The sequence below is a fragment of the Arctopsyche grandis genome, chromosome 11 (assembly GCF_051622035.1).
Source record: "Arctopsyche grandis isolate Sample6627 chromosome 11, ASM5162203v2, whole genome shotgun sequence".
NCBI lineage: Eukaryota > Metazoa > Arthropoda > Insecta > Trichoptera > Hydropsychidae > Arctopsyche > Arctopsyche grandis.
In genome coordinates this window covers 12,329,119-12,351,912 of record NC_135365.1, presented here as the reverse complement: position 1 = coordinate 12,351,912, position 22,794 = coordinate 12,329,119, and the positions used below count along the sequence as shown (strand labels likewise).

The 22,794-nt window shown below is 31.9% G+C and overlaps 1 protein-coding gene across 1 annotated transcript in view; it reads left to right on the top strand.

Moving 5' to 3' along the window:
• The first annotated feature begins 926 nt into the window (after positions 1 to 926).
• Positions 927 to 22,794, top strand: part of LOC143918961 (uncharacterized) — a 48,851-nt gene continuing 26,983 nt past the window's right edge. Inside the window, exon 1 of the mRNA XM_077441089.1 lies at positions 927 to 1,126. The gene's annotated coding sequence lies outside the window, so the exon portion shown is untranslated. The remainder of the gene's footprint in view (positions 1,127 to 22,794) is intronic.

Sequence of the window (22,794 nt, the reverse complement as noted above, 5' to 3'; positions counted from 1 at the left end):
TATAATAAATATGAAATTATATTAAAATAATGGTGACAAATGAGAGTAGGTTGCCAATTTGTTTGGAAATGTTTCAAAACTGAAATTAGATAAATTGGCAAACTCTGATAGAAAACGATCGACCTGGATTGACATACATACATATATTGAAGGTTTGACCAGCAAGGTTTGGTTTGACCAGACCCATGACCCTTCAGTTGATACCATTATACGCTAGCCACTGAGTTATATTGCTGGTTTAAACTGTTATATACAAATGTGCATATTCGAGTCATCGAATCTAAAAATTGTGTTTTTACACTTTTTACAAGTTTGTATGTATTAAGAAGGCTCTAATCAATGTAACCTAGTATATAGAATTGGAAATCAACCATTTTGTCTGCTTTATTTCAATTGAATTGATTACTTTAACGAAGGAAATGTGTATATGTACTGGAATCAATTGTTTAGATTATTTTTTTTAAGAAATTTTTATATTCTGACCTATTTATAAGGATTTGAGCATGTTCTGATTGAATTTCTGCATGATTATTTTTGGCAATATTTACAAAATTGGCACAATTCGTGAACGCATTTGTTAAATTTCACTCAACCCGATTCGAATTTAGACGTACATTATGTTTGTATATCGCGGTGCAAAAAAAATAGTTTATTCATACGGCGATATCTAATTAGTACGCATCACAGAACGTGTTGAACGCACCTTGCGCGTCTAATGGATTGGGCAGCGTTTATTTTTAAATTTTCAATTCGCTTTCGTTTCTCAAACAATGCCTAGGGTCCTTGGTATTTAATTATAACCATTTCGCGTACAATTCGATTGAACTTTTTCGCATCCCTACCATATCTTTGCCGACTTTGTACCGTTGCGATGTGGGAGACCCAGAAGATGAGGTCGTCCAAGAATCAACATGAGCCAAGGCAGTCAACGACGACGTTCACCGGCGAATCGACGTTCGTTCGGCTGGTGATTTCAAAGTAGACCGGTCGATAAAATCGCACCGGTTCGCCGCCGAACCGGTCGGTCTCAAATCTATTCCGCACATACTACGGAAAGATCGCGATCTTGGATACCCTCGTCAACACGACCTCCTGCGACTCAACAGTGGAGACACGAGATCAATAGGTATGTGTGTCGACAATTAGATCAAAGCCAAAACTTCGAAATGCGGCTAAGTTCAAACCGGGTTGTCGAACCGTTCATCTTGACATTGCTTTGTGCGAACGTCAATGCGTTGGGTTTTGTTGTTGCTGCTGCTGTTGACACGTCAATCGGTGTGTTGAGCTGTTAGTTGTGCTCGATGTGGAGTTTCCTTTTGTTGTAAATTATATGTGTATTTATGCGGGATATTTAACTCTCAATTTTGCCTTGAGATTTAAGCTTTGACGTATACGAGTCATAGTTGAAAGTATTAAAGACATAGTGCAAAATCGGTGACGTCACATGAACAACTGTAAATGTCAAGCATTCATTATTTGACTTTTTTTTGTAGTATGACATACATACATACATAGATTGCATAATAAACATGTCGTTTAATAATGAATGTCTCGTTCATTTTTGTTTGCTATATCAGTTATCGCTCAAGTACCATCAATTTGAAACGCGGCAAGGTCAAAAAATGTGACTGAAGTGTCTGTCTCGTTTCAAGGGTCAATTTATACATACTTATAAACAGGAATATATAACAGGAATTTTTTAAAATTTTCTAAATGGATAATAATATTCCGTTATTTATGAGCCATCTGTATAATCAGTCAATTCGTATTGCTAAGTCTTTTTTTATTTTTGTTGTCTGTTGTTGACGTATGTGACGTAAGTTTATAGCTTTGTTGTCATGACTTTTGTTAGAAATCAAGTATTTTTTTTTATATTCATTGAAATTGAAAGTTGTATTACTATGAATTGTTAATTGTTACGTATGTGTAGGTATAAATATTAATTATTTAAAAAAACATCAAAGGATGCTTGTATTGTATAGGCATTAACACATCCATCAACTGCTGTATAATTTTGATTTAAAATTAATAACGTTATTCGGAAACGGGAGGTGGGGGGTTCTACCCCTCCTACCCCCTCTCAATTACATATTGAATTTGCATTAAAAATCAACTAAATCCACCCGCCCCCATGATTTAATTCTGATATTATTACATTGGTACAAGATTAAAGAAAATATATATACGTATTATATATGTATGTCTGTATATAGTATTTTGACCCCAAAATTTTAATATTTTAATAGTTCCGTTAAAACTAGTTCCTCTCTCTTTCTCTTTTGATCCAAAATTTTCCTATCAAAAGACGCTTAATGAGATAAATCTCAAATTATTTCTATAAAAAATAGATAAAAATGTATAATTCTACATAAATCGAATTTAAAAATAAATAAATGCACCGATCGGTGGATATTATTTGCATCTCAGTCTTATTTTGCAATGAATATAATTCGATGTTTGCAAACTTGTTTCAGTTTATTTTGTATGACAAATTAACTAGTATTCTTGTATAAAATTTAAAATGTAATTTAAAGAATATACGAATTACATTGAGCAACAAAAAATCACGTTTTTTACTGGCTGGAGTGGAGAAAAATCAATCTTTACTAAGTTTGACCCACTGAATTAGAATATGACAATGGTTTTTTTTTGGCTTGCTCTCGTTTAAGTAAAATATTTTCCATTTTTTTAAGCATTCATATCTCTTAAATGAGAGCATGCCAACAAAAATCATTATTATATTCGAATTCAGTGGCTTAAACTTAATAAAGATTGATTCGTCTCCACTCCAGTACGTTAAATAGATACGTGATTTTTTGTTGCTCAATGTAATTCGTTCATTCTTGCAATAAAATTTTAAATAATATACAAGAATGTTAGTTTATTTTTAATAAAGAATAAACTAAAACAAGTTTTCAAACAAGAAATTATATTCATCGCAAAATAAGACCAAAATGCAAATAATATCCATCGATCGGTGCATGTATTTAGTAGTATTTAGCAGCTCCGGTATTTTATTTTTGTTGCTCAGTGTTATTAAATAAAATATTCATATATATATATATATATATATATATATATATATATATATATATATATATATATATATATATATATATATATATATATATATATATATATATATATATGTATGTATCTATATTTATACTTATAACGGGTTGTTATTCGGACGTTGCCACGTTACGAGTAACGAGTGACTGAGTGCACTCGGATCGTGTCAGCCCGGTTTTAGGGTAAACATCATATTTACATAAATGTGTCTATTTATTTTTATTACGATGTCGTCATTTGATGTTCTAATCAAATCGGCTTTTAATATTATGTATATATACATATTTTTTAAAATTTTTAATTACTCCGTTAGTATACACGTTTATATTATTTCGTATTAATCACAATGAAAATCGTTGTAAAGTCTGTTAATTTTGAGAAAGATGTTGACATTGAATTTTCAATTGGCAAGTGGGAATTTAACGCTAATAGAATATTCATATATGAAAATATTTTTCGTATATTTTTTAATTCAACACGTTCGGTTCTTTCGAATGAACTTTCGCTGTATTCTCTCGACGGGTATTTTAAGTGGTTTTTCCGGTTTTTAACGGTTTTGTTTGACTTTTTTCAAGTCCTGCAGTGCTGACAAAGGGGAATAGCACGGACGAATGTTCACCAGAAGTTTTTAATGTCTAATGGTTTCTTGTTACGTTTGATAACATTATCAATTGTACCTACGTATGTATGTATGTATATACATTCATAGTATACATTTATGGTTATGTACTATGGGTTTTTTTCTCGCACATTTATTTTATATTATAAAAATACATTACTTTTTCATATTCGCTTTATGCTCTTTCACTGTGAACCGTTAAACGTAAAAGGGCCTATAAAAATGGTACAACGTTGTTCTTCTAATTGAATTATTCCATTCTAGAACATGATGGCAGATGTGATTCCTTCTCTCTTAACGCAGAACAAAGGCAATTTTTCATCTATATTGCCCGTTTTGTATAAATTATTAACGACACAACCTAAAAAGAAAAAGGAGTTCAGACCAGTTAACTTGTTGGAATGTTCAAAAAAAAAAATGAAAACGATCTCACTTAGTATATTATCAATTCACACATACATATCTACATATAAGGTATTCTAAAATTGGTTTGTTGCTTGCAATTATGCATCGAATCGTCGATATAGAGCAAGTTACGTGTTTTAATGGAGGAGGTATGAGTGGTTATACAGGTTTGCAATGATATGTTGGCAATGTCAACTAGAATTCTGTTATTAAATGTCAAAAACAAATACATATGCGTTTAAATCGTCGACTTTAGCAACAGATATTGTTTGCCGAATGTATATGTAGTTTATTTTTTGTTTTTGAATTAAAACAGAACGAAAAGTAAAGAAGTAAATCAATTATATTGCCGGTGCACGTTTCGCAGTTAAAAACATCTGACTTGTATCAATTACTTTTTTTTCTTTTTTTGCGGAATTTGTTGAAGATTAATGGGTGGCTATTTACTGTGCGAAATTGCTGTGGCTCTTAATAAATAAGTCACAAAAATTAAGGGCGGAAAATGTTTGTTTTTATTTTCTTAAAATACGAAGGAACTGAAAAGCCTCCATTTAAACTTGTGGCTATTTCTTTTTGCTTCAGGAAAATCATCCGAAAATGAATGAACGACTTTCAAATCCTTCACTTTTCTTGTGCAACTTTTACTAATAGTTTACATGCATATTTTCCACAATTAATTTTCCTATTTCTTATACATTTTCTTGGATAAAAAAGAAATTCCTCTATCTAAATTTATTCATAGTCTTTTTATCCTTAATATTATTCATGAAAATAGTGAGTACACATAGTAAGAAGAAAAAGAACTAGAAACGTAATGATGGGAAAATCATAGAATGATATGAGATAGATGATACACGAAAGTCAGCTACGAAGTAAGAACCTACAGATTGATATTCCAGAAGAGGTAAGACGTACGTGGGTTTTCCTGGAGGAAGGAAAATATTATAAAATTATACTGTAACGTGGAAACACTTTATCCACTGATTAAGTGCATTCGTGGGTGAACAATAGAGACGCCGGATTAGGCTAACAGGACTGTGTAAGGATACGCTGGAGTTCTCACAGTTCGGGGCGAGTGCGTGCGTAAACAATAGACTCGCCAGGGTAGACCTTTTATGTGCCTAGACAATAGACATATTAATAAATCGGGGAAGTTGTGCTGAGTAACTTTTTATTTATTAAGGAGGTACACACGGTAGATCAAATGATTCTGGAGTGAGTGGTGGTATCGTGTGGACCTCCCAGATCGTGGAATAAATACTTTGCAAGGACTTTGGCCTTCCATTTGGATCCTGAACCCACCCTTATACACCACCCCTACGCAACAATACTGTATATCTAAATTTATGATATTATTATTTTTAACTACTCTACCAGAGTATTTAATGCGTCCACTATAAATTTAATGTTGTCAGTTTGTTCTGTTCCCCGCATTTAAGTTATGATTTATATTGTTTTTCTCGCACAAAATAATGAAAAAAAATTGGAACAAACCCATTTTCATTCAAAATATTTGATACAAAAAGTATAAAATTCGCCAGTTCGCAGAAGATTAATAGAGAAAAATCTGCACGTTTATTACGGCGATTGTTACCGTTTGTTCGTTGCGCTATCTCCTGCAATTGCAATAACAATAGCCCCAACGTATACATAAATAATGCATTGAGGCTGTTCGTTTCGATACGATTTCGTTTTCGGCTGTGTTTTGTCGATAAACCTATGCAAATAGGTATGTATTGTGCATCGAATTCGCATGAAATGCATGCATGATTTCACTTTTGCGACACTTGAATGTTCATACGTGGCTAAAATGGCGGAAAATTTCTCATTTTCCGTAGGTCCACACTTTCGATTATGCTAATGCGGCAGACGACACTAACTCCCCTACTACCGGTATGTACGAAGACAGGTTGGGTCACAATCGATCACACGTCAAAGTCGTGGCAAGTTAGCGGTATAGGTCATAATGGGTCGTTTACATCGGTTGACGCCAACGTCTGACTTGGAAATTGTTCGTACTTTTTAAAAGGTAGATTCGAGATTAGCTAACGGAACTTGGTATCTTCCGAAATGTGATAAAGATAAAATCATCCACTGTGATTTAACGTATGTACATACATACATACGTTTTATATTTGGAAAATCTGGTATCGGATTTTTGGTTGAAGTTTTTAAAATTATTATTAATTTTATAATTCGACTATTTTCAAATTTATATAGACTTGTTTTATTTTTAAATTTTATATTGATTCATTTATTTTCATTACATAAATATTCGGCTTCCGACAACAGTTCAAGTAAGTACAGCTATCATTAGATCAAATTATATATTACTGATGTTTGTAATAACAGCAGGGTTGTAGAGTCGGAGTCGTGGAATCGGAGCATTTCAAGCGGAGTCAGAGTCGTAAATAATAAACCGACTCCGACTACTTTTTATTACAAGGTTTATATTATTAGTTGTGGACAAACTTCCTAAAACTCTTCCGATCGCCATTTTCCAAGGTTTGGCTTCCGATAGAGATTTTAATTGTGTCCGCTGAGTCGATACTGAAATATAGTCGTAATTAACATGTTTAAAAATACAAAAAATCTTGAGACGATGACAGCTCTTAATTACATTTTGGGTTTTTGCCCATGCATGTTTGAATTTCTACCCCCATTCATTTTGTCAGATTTTAATTATTTAAACGACCATAACTTCAACGTTTTCACATAATATCTTATAGAAATTTGCATTATAGACTCTCATTATCTCTCATATATATTTTTACTTCACTAATATGTAGGTGATTATTATTTTTTCTAATTATGTAGTAGTATTACGATATTCGTCAACTAGAATCTCTAATTTTATTGAAGTAAATTGATTAATAAATAAAAATTTAATAACTTCTTTATAAAAATCATGAATTTAAATTTTATTACACATAAAATCGTCGAATTGCACATATTTTGATGTGTTCTGACCAAAACCGATGTTTCTTCCGACTGATACTTTTTTTAATAAATTTGATTTGTTTGTGTATGAAATTCATAATATACATATGTACATACATGTATATAATACTATGAATGTACTTACTTTTTATTTATACCTATTTCATTACCAATAATTCAATAAATAGGGCTACTAGTCAATTTTTAGTGATTTTTTTGAATTTTTCATATTTTGAAAATTACTATTATTTTTATTATTAATAATTTTATACGTTGGCAAGAAAAGTCCATCTTATTAAAAATCATAAAATATAAATATAATATGATATAAATTTTGATCCACCGCCCTGAATAATATAATTAAAATGTTTTAGATTATGCCATCTCGTTATTTGGTCGAAATCCATTTTTATTATATAAATTGAATCAAATATTGATCGTCTAAGGATTATGTTTGTTTTTTTACTTATATAAATAATGTGATACATGTTTGCAGGCATTCCAATATTTGATTTTCTACCACTGAATATTTTATTTTTCTTGTTGTCATATAATATATATGTATGTATGTATTTATTCCGGTTATGGAAAGGAAAACGGTCCAATTTTGCTTTTGTATTTGGAAAAAAATGTAATACATAACTCAATTTACGAAATGATAGCCAATTTGATAATTTATTGAGAGGCAATTTTTGTTTGTTTCAATAAATTTCAATTTTTTTCTAAATTTGATTCAAAGCACACTACTTATTTCAAATAATGGCAATGAGTTTCAACTGAATCAATTGCAAAAAATATTTCAACGATTCTTAATTTAATATCCCACATTAACATTCAAAGCATACATTTTTATGAATACATTGAATGTGTTAATATTATCAATCTCTAACTGCAAGTACAAATATTGATTTAATTCACATCATTATGTACATAATTATATCCGTTTTTCATTCGAAAAATTCAATTGAATTTCATTTTAAACCAAATTTTGCTTGAGCGTTACTGTTTACATTAGCTTAACTCTATTTGCACTGTGCAGTATAAAGTAATTGCCTATAAAACAAACTATGACGATATTTATTTTAATTACTCATTTTGGTGTCGAATCAATTTTGATGTATTTATATATAATTATTCCTTTAGTACGCATTTAAAACGTAAATAGATACGAATGTATGTATGAAGGAAGTGTTTAATATGACCTCAACTTTATGAATCTGCAATTAAAATCTCCCACGACAAGTTGAAACGTTTGAAGTCATCAGATCAAGGCCGAATCTTAAAATTAGTCGGGTCAGAATGCTGTTTATATTATATTACATATGTATGTGTGTGTGTACTTCGAGTACTCGTACAAAATGTATAAATATTTTTTTAAGTTCCCATGTCAGATTAAAACTTAGCACGTTCAATGATTTGCTTGTTTTATGTACATATGTACGTGTACGTGTAAATCAATCATCGAATTATTAACATTGGAATGAAGCGAACGTACTAAAAATGTTTTGAAAGTAACAACATTGTAAGAATTTAAGCTTACAACATTGTAAGCTTAGTTGGAAATTTTCCTAGAAATTGTTAATACATATGTACATACATTTGTACATATTTATTATCTGCGGGGTAATGTCTGTATTTACTCTTTGAAAATAGTACCGCGGTCCAATTAGAGGCGTTATCTTGTTAAAAGAAATAAAGCCTCGTAATAATTATTATGATTGAATACGTAAATGTAAACATTGTGTTAACTTCGTGTGTATAATACGTTAAGATGATGATTCACTTTTGTTATTTGTATCATATTGTTACGTAAACGACATCACCTTGAACGTGTAAGCAAGTTTGCGAGTTGTATAGTATTTTGACTCATTCTATGTAGTATTTCAATTACATAACTGTTGACTTAATCGGAATTTGCACTTGATTGGTAACAATAATAGAATGAACTGTTTATTGTAGTATAAAAATCGAAAGTAAAGTAAGAAGAGGCTAGTAAAAAAAGTGATGTACATACATACATACATATGAATGTATTTTATTTTGGGTTTTTCGAGAATGAGTATGAGTTTTTTCGTACGTAAAAAAGTTTTGGCTTAGTTTCATAGAAGCTGTCAACCTGTTGCTACAAATTTTAAAAGTTTGCTATATGTATGTATGTACATGTTGTGAAAAAATATATACGTCAATTTCAATTATTACATATTTCTTCGTTTCCTATGTACCCATATCTCTACCCTAATCCTTTTCTTTTAGCCATATTTGGGTCGAACTCCTGTGGACTTGGTGAAACTTCATATTAATTCGTTTTGTTCTCCAGCTTATACGTGGTAATAAGTCATGCTCATTGTTGCTGGAACAGTTGGGACTTTATGTCCCTAATAATTCTGTGCGTGGTAGACATAATCATTTGATGGTTGCACCTCCTGTCCGCAAAGTTCTTCATCGGATGGCTTCTATTTCCAAGAGCTATCCGACTTCTTAATGAAATCGTTGCTCCCGTACCTGAATGTGATATCTTTGGGTCCACTCTACGGTACAAATTCCAAGTTGATGAACACTCGAAAACTGAACTCGAAAAAAACGAACTAATCGTCCTCTTGAAATGATTGAGTGTATATGTATGTACATGCTCTAAGATTAGGAATGAGGGGATAGACAGTTTCGTCGGCCCTTCCCATGAACCTCACGCATACACGCGTACTTGCATTTTTACTTTATCTATGTACGCAGTAACAATGGATGAAGTTTTGTGATCATGCGAAAATCCGAACTCGAGATTTTTTTTGTACCAGTTCATTTTTTTTCGGATTCATTTTTCGGGTCTTTATCAACTCGAAGTTTATGCCGTAGGGGCCACCGGATATTTTGAACCTCGATGAACTATTGGATATTATTATAATCTATTTTTCTGTTAGCCTGCGCTCATAATATTTTTCATAATTGAATTTCATGTACATATGAGTGGAATTTTGATCTTTTCTCTTCCATTTGGAACTCGCAGGGATGTTTTGTATTAACGGCTGGTTCTTATATGTATATTGTAATATATTGATGTTGACTGTGGATGCTAGACATTCTCTATTATTTATTTGTTTTTTTTTGTATATTTTTTATTAGGTCCATTTTTGTGTATGTAGACTGTTGTGGCGCATTAAGTTCTTCATGTAATGCTTAAATGGTCCAAAACCATAAATAAATAAATAATAGGCCTGAAAAATGAACTCTCAAGTGTTAACGATGGAGATTAGACCGGTTGTGAAATGGAACACTTTATTCTAGAGTATCACAGTGGCGACGTCTATTGTTTGTTTTGTAAAATTCAAAAACTTCCGCTTGATTTCTGATGTTTCTATGCGCATTCAGTATTTTTGTGTTGTGAGAGCAATTGTCAAATGGAAAAACACCGATTTGGTATAAAAACACGTTGAATACAACCTCTGTTTTTTCAATTGAGCGACTTGTTACCATTGGCCTAGAGAAATCTAGCGGAATTAGCCAGTTTACGATTCTGTAGACCTATGTACATATATGATAATATAATTGGCATACTAGAGTCAGCAACTCTCAATATATGTATGTATTATATATACATACATATGTATATACTCCATGATTTAAAAGAAGATTCTACTTATTTGACTGTTGTGCTTCAATGGAAGAGTCTCACAATCACCAGACTTCATTATAAAATGGTGATATTTTATAAAAAAATGACTAACTCGATATTAAATTTGATCTCTTTCAATTTGTCATAATTCTAAAAACATATTTTGGAAAATTTATGCGCTTAATGGTCCATTTTTATTGTCCGGACGGCCTCTTAAGAGGACGGGGTGGTTTTTAGAGGGTCGCATCGAATACCATTTCGTCTAAGGGGCGCATTTTATTTCGGCGATACAATTTTTTTTTATGAAGTATATATGAAGTGAAAATTCAGATTTATTCTGGACATTGTTGTGTTGCGGGATTTGTTTGGATATTTTCGTTGTACCGACGAGTTGTATGGCAAATCTGGGTATACTTGCGAGAAGATTGATTGGTCGATGTAAAGAATATTGGGTTTTGCGTTTCGTGAAAGTTAATATGCGATTCGCCCTTATTTATCGCCCGTCCTAACATTTTCCGTGTAGTGAATTTTCCGAAACGTTGAAGATTTTCATCTCCGGGTCGTTGCCTCCTATGAAAATATCTGCACCGTAAGTTTTCTTTATTAGCTAGCATACGCGATAAAAGTTTTCACATAAATTCATTCACGAAATTGTATGAATGAAACGAAAAAAAATTTTTTTTAAATATTTTTACTATACACTTTTACTGTGCACATTGTTATTACTCATAATTTTTTTTTAAATCCATGCGAATTAAATTTTTTTTGATTAATTAGTTAACTTGAAATACTATTTTGCTGTATTCATTCATCCATCAGCTATCATATAATATGATGTTTATTTATCTTTTAGTTTATTGTATAATATGATATTTTCACTTTCTTGCGTCATATCTTTCTTTTAGATTAAAATTTTTGGCAGTTTTATATAAGTAATACAATACATTGCATACCCTCCAATAAAATCGATACGTTTTGATTAATGTGCTTGCCTTTGATAGTGTTCTTCTGAAAGAGTTTAATTCTACCTTTGCACGTTTTAATGATCGAATAAGTATATGTTTATAGTAAAAAAGCAGACTCAATCTCTGTAACAATCTCTAAACAATCTCAAAGATATTTTATACATTCGAAAACTTATGTATTTTATCAAAAGTTATGCATAACTGCCTGTGCCTTAAATCTCATATGTTTGATTACTAAATGTAAATCATCTTTAATGAAGACCATTATGCAAACAAAAAGAGTTTTAAGACATCAATGATAAGGATCATTACTTATTTAATGTAAAGCTCGACACATCAAAATTCCTCATTCTTTAACATTTCCACCTATATTAAAAAATTATCTGCATACATACTTGAAAGCTCCTTTAAGTGCTTCTCTTGATTTGCTTTAAGAACTTGAATGCAACCGAACTAGCCGACGTATATTATATTAAATATAACATACAAATCGCAAACACATATTGCTTTGCATCGCAATCTTCTTCTCGTGGATTCGTGAGAAGCGTCTGCGTAAGAAAACTCGTACTTTTATTACAATATAATTGTATTATATTTTTTATACCCTTTCCTTTCGTAATCACGAAACCGATCGCCTCTCACGACGGATTACAACAGCCGAGTGTAACATCTCTTATTGAGCTTTTTATCGCATTTCTCGGGAGACCACGACCGTGCAATTAGATCAAGCCGACAATAATGATATTGCGAATCATTCGAAATGTCGTACCGGTGCACTCTGGAGAGACGTAATATCGGTAAATTAGGAAGGCGACTGTGATTACAGGTGTAATTCTGAAATAATGATGATGTTTTGAGCTGGTTTTACGACAATGACCGGTGTTGATGACCGCAGAAGATGTTGTTGTTGACCTCGTGCAGGTGTAGCGGCAGACCGATGATCTTGTATTTACGTATGTTACATTGGTTAAACAATGACGTTTCAGTAGACAGACGCGCAAAAAAGACTATCAAGATGTGTCGCTGCCGAATAAATACATAAGTGTCGACAATCAAAAATCGCTTGACCTTAACCGCCATGCCATGATGATTTAATGCGAGGAGGCACGCCCTTCAATTTTTTTTTGTTTATTGTCAGATGTTTTTTTATACCGACATTGCATACAATAGTTGATGCAGAGGCTCGCAACATATTTTCTAAAGTAGTGGATATTGTAGATAGCCTTATATAAATTATGAGTGAAATACAAATGGTTATTTTAGGAGTCTCGGCTAACCACATATGTACATATATACAATATGTTACCGTCTAAGTGTTCACTCCAGTTCGTTTATGGACAGGCCCGGCCTAGGGCCGGGTATATGGCGCCCCTAGGCAGATTGGTTTCACCCCCCCCCCTTTTTATGTTGTAGAAAAATATATTAAGACAAAAACAAAAAATTAAGTTGAAATTTTTTATTCAAAATAGATACGTTTTATGTATAAAAATGAATAAAATATGGATAATTATGAATAAATTCGGTAATGAAGACATTAATTTATATTTAACAATGAATTGAAGAATTTTATAGAGTGGCATTTCTTTTTCGAATACGATTGGTTAAGATATTTAATTTCGTGAAGCAAATCAATCCCTGATATATGTATATACATACATATGCTTCAACGGTAATTTATATAAAATAGAATTCCAAATTACAGTTTGTTTTACAAGTTTTGATATTTGACCGTCCTGCATTTCTCGTAAATTGTAATATTTTACAATCAGTAATGTTACTTCGAGTAGAAAAATTTAGTTGAATAAAAGAATGTTTTATAAGTTTAAAGAAAGCAAAATTATTTTTATTTTTCCAATGTAATAATCAAAAAAAAAAATGAGGCGCCTCGCAGCGCCTTGGGCGCGTGCCTAGTTTGCTGCACCTTTGAGCCGGCTCTGTTCATAAACATACGAATTTGTTCATACAGAAATTAATGTTTTAATTTAATTTCTAAAATTTCAATGTTTTTTTTCAAATAGACTTACCAGGTATCTATCGCACGAAACTTTTAGCTGTCAAAACCTTTGATATGTCAAAACGCCAAGTATTTAAAGAGGCAATGCTATGGAAACCCCATTATAACATTGTTGTACTTCCTTGTAAGCATACATATGTATGTATGTATAGAACGAGACAAACGATTGAGAATATTTTGTAAACTTATGTTTAATAGTTTGTGCATGAAATAGTTCGTTTGTCAATTTGTTCTTTTGTGTGTACTAAAACTGGCCAGATTGGTTCGTGCTTGAACAAACTATGTAGTATGCTCATGAACGAACGAAATTTACACTTGGATTGTAACATATGTACATATGTATACACATTTGTTTCGAGTATAGGGCTCAAATGCCGACTGGAATCGAAAGAATTATTCGATTTTATTCAAAGTAAGCTTATCGCTGCTGAAAAGATCTGGATAGTCATTAAATTCAAATCTTTGGATCGTTTGTCTGTCTACCAATTTTATTTAACTTGTGTTGTAACGGTTCCTAATTGAAGTTGGCTATCCGTTTATTTTTCTCACAAATTCAGCTCGTCTGTATTTATTTGTTGATTGTTTACGAACATCATAAATTTGTTAAGATTGTATGATTGTAATTTGTATACATTGTTATAAATGAAATACTCAATTCTTTCATTTTCAAATATCCGAGTTTCCAAACAATTCCATTTGAGTTTATTGTTATTTTGAAGGTCGAATTTTATCATAAAGTAATTATTTGATAACCCTTGCCAAAGCTGTACAGTAAAAAATATTTTCACTATATTTATCTCTGTATCTGAAATTTCATCATAGTCTTGTTTGCTTTTGCTTTATTTGATTGAAAAGTTAAACTTGAGCGACGCGATGACACATATTTAAACTGTCTTGAGAAGAGATAAGTACTTCTTAAATAGTACAGGTGCTTATTAAATGGGATATGTATGTACATATACATATCGCTTTTTTTTGCCACAGTGACAACAGAATACTCTAACGCGTCACTGTGATCAGACATATGTATAAGCATGTTACAAAATACTATATACATATATGTATAAGAAAATTAAAGAGACATCTATTGTAGATAATAATTTTTTGAAATCAGATTCAAATAGTAGTGACATAGTGGGTAGGATGGTTTTTACCAATTTGATGGAGGAATCGCTTCAACAATGAAATCAGATAAATTCGAAACTCTGATAGAAAACGATCGACTTGCAGCTACAACTATCCAGGTCTGACCAGCATCATTTAAGATTATACTCAGATTAAATTATTTGCTCGTACATACATATGTATCAATTATGAAACGATTATGTAATTTTAGATCAATCTACAGATTCCGTTAGTATGTAGATTTGCATTTAAATATTCCAGATTTGGTTATTAAATTACATATATTGGATTATAATATTTTAATTATATCATTGACTTTGCATTACATGATCCGACGATTTCGTTTAGCTCCTACAAAATATATTTGCGTTGAAGTTTGGTACAGCATTCCTTTTTAGTTCGGACACAAAATATAAATAAAAATGAAACGAAAATCGTTCATCCATTGGATCATCGGTCTCTTTTGAAAATAGATTCACTATGTAGAGTGGGAGTGTCTATCATGAACGTACGAAAATAAAAACACACTACGCCCAAGATATGCAGTCTACATACTTTTTTTTTAAATTAGCATTGCTAGTAACGTGCGTTAAGAATTGCGTTGCCTTGATCCGATCACATTGAAGGTTCTGATAGTGTCTATTATAATATGAATTCAAGGGGTCTACGTGACGAGACAGAATGTTAAATTACAGAAAACACAAATATCGGAAGGCAAAGATCGAAAATCGAAAGATCTTAAGTCGAAAGATCAAAAAAAAATGGTGCATGGTAAACGGTACATACTCACGTACACACTCACTTAATTTGCGCGAGCAGGATACAACAGGAACAAGAGGATCATGCTTTTCCTCCCGTATTCTGCGCGCGCACATTAATACGATTTTCGATCTTTGCCTTCCGATATTTTCGTTTTCTGTAATTTAACATTCTGTCTCGTCACGGAGACCAGAATTCAAGGTATATTTTGTGACCGAATGTGTACAAAGCATCGCATGAATTTAAATCGAATCTTTGATATTCGATGTTAAGGACGAAGATATGCTGAACTTGGTTACAAAATATTGGTAATGCTTTCAATTGTATTACTAGAAATGTATCTAAAGGTCGGCTAACCAATTGGGTATAGTCGCACTCGATTTGCAATGGGATCCTACACTGAATATTGATCATCTTTCCGTGTAAAATATATACATACATATGTACATGCAGCCCATTTTCAACCGAATTGGTGTGTGTGTGTGAAAATTGTACGGGTTTGAATAATTCTCACGTCCAATTGAATCTACGTGTTTTATTTTATTTTTTTAATTTTATTTTTAGATATGTAGATATACGTATACCAGGAAGGCCTAACAGGTAAGCCCCAATGCGCCTTCCTAGACAATTAATTACAAACATTGCAGCATTTTTATTATACAAATCGCTGTATTTCGAGAGGCTGAAGAACACGAAATAAACAATCAATTAACCCATAGAGATATCTATGGATTTAGAAATTTTACATATTGTAAATAAATCACATTCAGATATTTGTGACATAGTGGGTAGGATGGTTTTTGCTAATTTCACGGAGGAACCGTTTCAACAATGAAATCAGATAAATTGGCAAACTCTGATAGGAAATGATCGACTTGGAGTCACAATATCCAAGTCTGACCAGCAGCATTAAATATCGAACCCGGTAATCTCTCGGTGCTAAGCATAAACGCAACCACCGAGTCATACTGCTGGCTATACAAATAAATTATAATAAATCAGTTTGTCTTTGATTGAAAACCCTATTTCAGGTCTTTATAAGTATGTATGTTTCAATTCGTGAAATATCCAACAAACCGCTTTGTTCATGAATAGTGTTTTTTGTCAATTTCATATTATGAGCAATTTAAAGAATTGTGTATAATGTATAATGAAAATAATTAAATTTTTTTTTGAGAACATTTGTAGAAGCATTATAGTTGCATTAACAATTCAATTAATATTACATCACGTTTTCCGATAACATCTCTTTGGGAAACGTCGCAATATATATATATATATATATATATATATATATATATATATATACATATATGAATGTATACCGAAAGTGATGTCCTTATTCTGAGCTAGAATCCGTTTTCCGGACAGACTTCCGGGAAGTTTTCGTGCGAGTTTCCCGTATAAGTAGAATATGCAAACGAAAAGCTCCACTCAATAAATCTTATATAAATTCAAATCGAAAAGCATACATATTTATATGTCGATCGTAATATGTCTAAGAATTTGAGGCGTGGAATTTTGAACCGGTCTGATAAATTCGCTCAATTCAGCGACGATTCGAAGACTTAATACTTCATATGTATGTACATATGTATATAATAACATATACATATTTTATATAAATTCTTGTGGCTAATTTATAAACAGTAATTTATTTTTTCCCACGCTGATAATTTAATAGGAATGAGTTGTATCGACGTGACTTGATTTATTATTATTACAAACATATCGATGGGGTGTTCTTTTGTAAGGAAATCTTTATATAAACATATTAGTTAATTCGTGTCAACTGTCACGAGGCTACTTTTATATTTACAATTAAAACATGATCACTTTCTTAAGTTCAATTTGAATTTTTAATATTACAAGTTGCATGTTTTATCAATTAAATTAAAATCAGTAAATATTATAGTAAAACATTGCAATCGTATGTTATGTGATTAACAATAATTTTTTGACTCATAGTCATTATCATTATGTTCAATACCATTTTTTAAATGATTCTTCTGCTTAATATATAACTAAGTACATACATATGATATTAAACAATAAATCAAATACTAGCTATATATTATAGTTTTGTAATTTGAAGTGGTTTTTATTTATGATTCATTTAACGAGGGCTGCTATTTCATAAATCATTCGCTATACGTTTGTGCCGAAATTCAGGTGATTAAAATTGAAATAAAAATTTACAGGTTTCAAACGTAGTATAATATAAATAAATTTCAATGGTGAATCGCCGTCTCTTGCAAATAATAAATCGTTGATTCATATTCATGGAATTCAACTAAACATTATTCGTATTAAGTATAGAATTGATATTCAAATTCAAATTGTATGACATTCGCCTCATACTTTGTGTTCTTTGAATGTTAATATGATATGTAAACACTGTAATTTTTTCATACCGCCTACAATGGTTTTAAATTATTCATTATGATTAATAATAACACTCAGAAGATGCTAATTCTGTCGTTTTAAAGGAGGGGTCGCCAGCGTTATAGAAATGATGACATATAATTGTGTGTAACATATTTTATTAATAAGTATTAAGCTGCATTTTGTATATACATATTACTAGGTATAGATGACCATATTTAATATATTAGGCAAGTTTTGCGGTATATTAATCCATGACTGCAGTGTCACAAGCAGTATGATTGGCGTCACTATGATTAATATCGAGTTTCCTCATACATATGTTACTTCAAGTTCAAGGCTTAAAGTACATAGGCATATCAAAATCTCATGTACAATATCCACATGGTTTGATTACATCGAAACGATACGTCACATCATTAGTGAATTTATTCTAGAAGTATTCGATTGAATCACACATGGATACGTATGTATAGTATATCGATCACTTTTACCAGTCGCACGTTTTGATCATTATAAAGTTGCGGGCAAAGGATATATGGGGTTCAACTTTCAATTTCGCTCTCGAGTCTTTGTTCTGATCTGCCAATTTGTTTTTGTTTGTAAAAATTCGTACACGAGTTTCGTGTAAATAAATGCCTTTAGAACGGTCTCTGGTATCCCACGATCGATAATACTCTTGCCGGAGTTGCCAGACCTCTTCAAAAGCGAATATATGTATTTATATATGTATGTACATATGTACGTTGTTCGCAATACATCAAACCGACTAGCCGAATATCTCTTGTAGACCATTCACACAAAGCTAGTAAAATATTAACACTTGCTTTATTTAGAAAATTGTACAAGTCTACCGAGAATATTCGAGGAAATTCTTATAGAATGTAATGTGTAGGTAAATGTTTCCGAAAAATATCCAATCCCCTTCACTTTTTATTTCAAATGTGAATGAAAGGTATTTTATTTCATATTGTATTTCAAATGTCAAACCTTTTAATTCTAAGGCTTTGTTACTAAACTGACGATAATTTACAGTGAGAAGTAAGTAGGTGGAGTACGCGGCATTTGAAGCGTCAAAATTTCGGTAAAAAATGTTCTAAATCAGGATTATTTGAAAATGGTACACATTTCAGCCATGTATTTCAATATTTTGGGATCATTTGAGTTAAACGTGTATATTGAATCAGTCACCCGTACAACAATAACGTGACGAACAATTTTGAATTGCATAGATGACGGATGTATGGAAATTACTACGCTATTGGACTTAAAATAAATGAGTAAAAAAAATTTAATTATATAATATGACAGCCTAATATTATATTTTCACGTTTCCATGAACAGATGCTATACAATTAAGAATAGTTGATGCCATCTGGAGAAATTTACTTTGACCTGGTGGAGGCTGGGACTGTTACCTTATGTGTGAAATAAAAATAAAAGTCGGAATAAAACTTCGATGTCGTTCCGTTAAGAATGACGACCTCTCTTCTTTTGATTTTAAATAGCTGAGGTTAAATTCATTTTCGAATTAAAATTCGACTTCATCCCTTATTCATTGCCGTCGTATATTAGACCGTTCCTGTATAATAAATGACATTTCTAGGTAATTCACGTCAAATTTTCCATTAAAAATGAGCTATAATTTATTCTCACATTTTCATTTTATTATTATTCACGCCTTCAATTTTTTTGTCGATCGATAATATTCGTACCACTTTTTTAACTTTTGATATACGTATATTTATCTTACCTTGAAAGTGTCGTAAGTGCAATAAACGTTAGACACGATTTGAATCACGTTTTTAACATTCAATCACAATCAATGAATAAGGTTTATAAATAACGTTGCGAAATAATAAAGGTCTTTATTATGTTATATATTTCATTTATAGGATGTGGTTTTGTTAACGATGTGAACGATGATGATGAATAAACAATCGATTGAAAATGTCAGATTTTTCTCTATAGTTGATAGGTTTTAAAAGGGGGATGTCATAACCTATAAGAATAGATTCGATATTGTTTTCTCTACTTAACACTTTCCAAGATTAAGTACTGTTACATTTATTTACCACATTGAATAATTTGCCATATTTGTATATGCATAGTACATATTACAGTATAAACTATATTTAATTGATTTTTTTTTATTATTTTCAGGTAATGCAGATTTGGAATGAATTAACTCATATTAAATGCATAAATGTATATGCATGCTCATGAAGAAATTATACGTATCAGAGTTTTCCTTAAAGCAAGCCGGTTATAACTAAGGTATGCTATTGTCATTGTATTGATATTTGTTTGAAAAATATGCAGCGGGAAAATCATAATATTTACATACTTTGAACGTATAAAATTAATAAAATATGAACGTACATACATATATCGTCATTATTTTAATTATTTCTAAGCGTGATATATTTCAAATTAAATTTGTATGGTGACATCGTATTATGTACATGTTTTTAATTGATGCAATAATGTTTCGAGTTTGAATTTATACCTTTATTGGTCTACAATATTGCAGTTCGAATACATTGAAAGTTAGGCCAAAATAATATATGTATATATGTAAAAGCGGACGCGATGTATGTATGTATGTGGGTATGTTTGTGACGGACCGTGGAAACACAGCCAATCGAAGTCACAGAGGTGCACAGCCTAACAGAGTCAAATGGTCCACGTGGTCAAGTGGTCGAGGAGACGCGGGGAAGTAGGGAAGTGGGAAGTGGAGGGGTGTCGAGTGTCTGACATGTGCGACGTCAGGCCGAGCGACGGGGGACGTCAGCGACAAGAGCGTACACACATAGGGCCGGGCCGCACCGTGCAACTTTGTCGGCCGACTACTTACGTGACACGAAAAAATGTATGGAAATGTGTGCGACAAACAAGTTGACGGGTGTAGCATGTCCCAACTACCTGCATGCATTGGTCTGGTCGCCCTCAACCAAGTCGCTCGCAAGTCGCACGGTGCGGCACGGCCCATACACATATCCACGAAGACACACACATACATTCATTCATAATTTTGAACGGGTGAAGGGGTTGGATCGCTGAGCGTTTACTTCGCAAACGGTCTTACGATCGTTTTGAAACTTTGTAATTTGGCGCGGAACGATGTCAACGATAGAAATTTCAATCGATTTTTATAGTTCGATGGTGAAAAATAATCGTAATAAACACTTCTAAATTTGCGATATTTTTGAAGACGGTAACGTTTAACAGCTAGTAGACTTATATGTGTGACTGTCCGCCACCCACTCGTCTTGTCAGATTTTAATTGTTTAAACGCCTATAACTTTTTTCTTTTTCAAACTATATCTTATAAAATTTGCATTATAGGTTCTCATTATTTCTCATATATATTTTTACTTAAGTTATAAATTGAATGTTAAAATGTTTATATTATAATGGTGATTTGATATGCTTGTTATGGCCAAATACCCCAGGCTGAACTGTCATTTGAGCTTCTGACTGATCCCGGCTTAAATTAATGTAACTAAATATGTTACTTAAAGCCTAAGGTCACCTTTATATCTTATCCTTGGGTGTCCCAAGCCTTTAAGTAATATATTTAATTACATTAATTTAAGCCGGGATCATAATTTATTGTGATTGAAATTTTAATCATACTAAGTGAAAATTTTTTATATTTATACTTTATACTTTTGGTACATTTTCTTTATATTTTATTTTATATATGTATATGTATATATTTTTATTTCTTATCACATTTTATATATTTTTTTATTTAATATTTTAGTATTTTTTTTTATAAAGTCTTAATTACGATTAATACGTGCGCGCGTGTGCGCCTATTAATAACCTTAAATTATATTTATATATAAAATATTACTTTATTTTAATTCGTGTAATCAATTCCTTTCCGAAATCAACGGGCACAACACTAGTCATTCAATAGTGGCTAGCCGAGCTTGTGCATTTATATAATCATATACCATTTATATAACCATTTATATAATCGTATATGGCCATGTATATTTTTAATTAAAATATTAATCAAATAGAAAAATAAATTGTGATAGCATGTGGTTTTTATTATGTTCGATAAATGTTTTGAATGGAGTCAAAGCCGTGCGATCAGATATGAACCTAATTGTAATACACAATATGTACATACATATGTCAATAAATGTGGTTCATATCCAAAATTTCTCATGAAAAGGATGATATATGTACATATATCCTTGCCTACCCAAGTCCATGGAAATGTTAAATTTTATTTAAGGGTAGATTTTGAGTGGTCGCTTATTGCGGGCTTCTCGTTTGAGACGTTTTGGGTCAGTGGTGTATTTTTCGTTCGAGTATTTCCCATTCTGTCGGCGTCAAAGCTTTCCCGGCATAATGGACGATGTCTCATTTATCATTTCGCTTTGAAGATGTATGCTTAGTCATCCACTTTTAGCCGCAACGATCGTTCTTGTAAATAAGCGATTATACGGAGACGGCGTAATTGAAACGTTAAACTCGCCACTGTCGAATTTCCCTATCATCGACGTTCGCGGAAAATGGAGCTTTTTGCGTGTGCAAATAAAAATTTGCAACTGTGTCGAATCACGGGTAGGTTTTCGCCGACCTTTGTCTAACTTGATATTGGCCGAGACCGTGAGCAAAAAAGGGAAAGCGACTCCAATTTGGGGCTTTTACCTTTATTCCGAAAGTTTTGAGCATTTTTCCTTTTCGTTGGTACCTAGTTGCGCAACGGAAATGGATTTAATGGTAAAGAAACGCGATCCTGAATCGAGAGACGCTCATGTGACTTTTATCCTCTAAATTTTTTCCATTCCGCATGTTTATATATATATTTATAATGTTATACACACGTCAATCTTAGAGGATATGTTTTCCATTTTCTTGTTGGTTTTCCCAATCACAA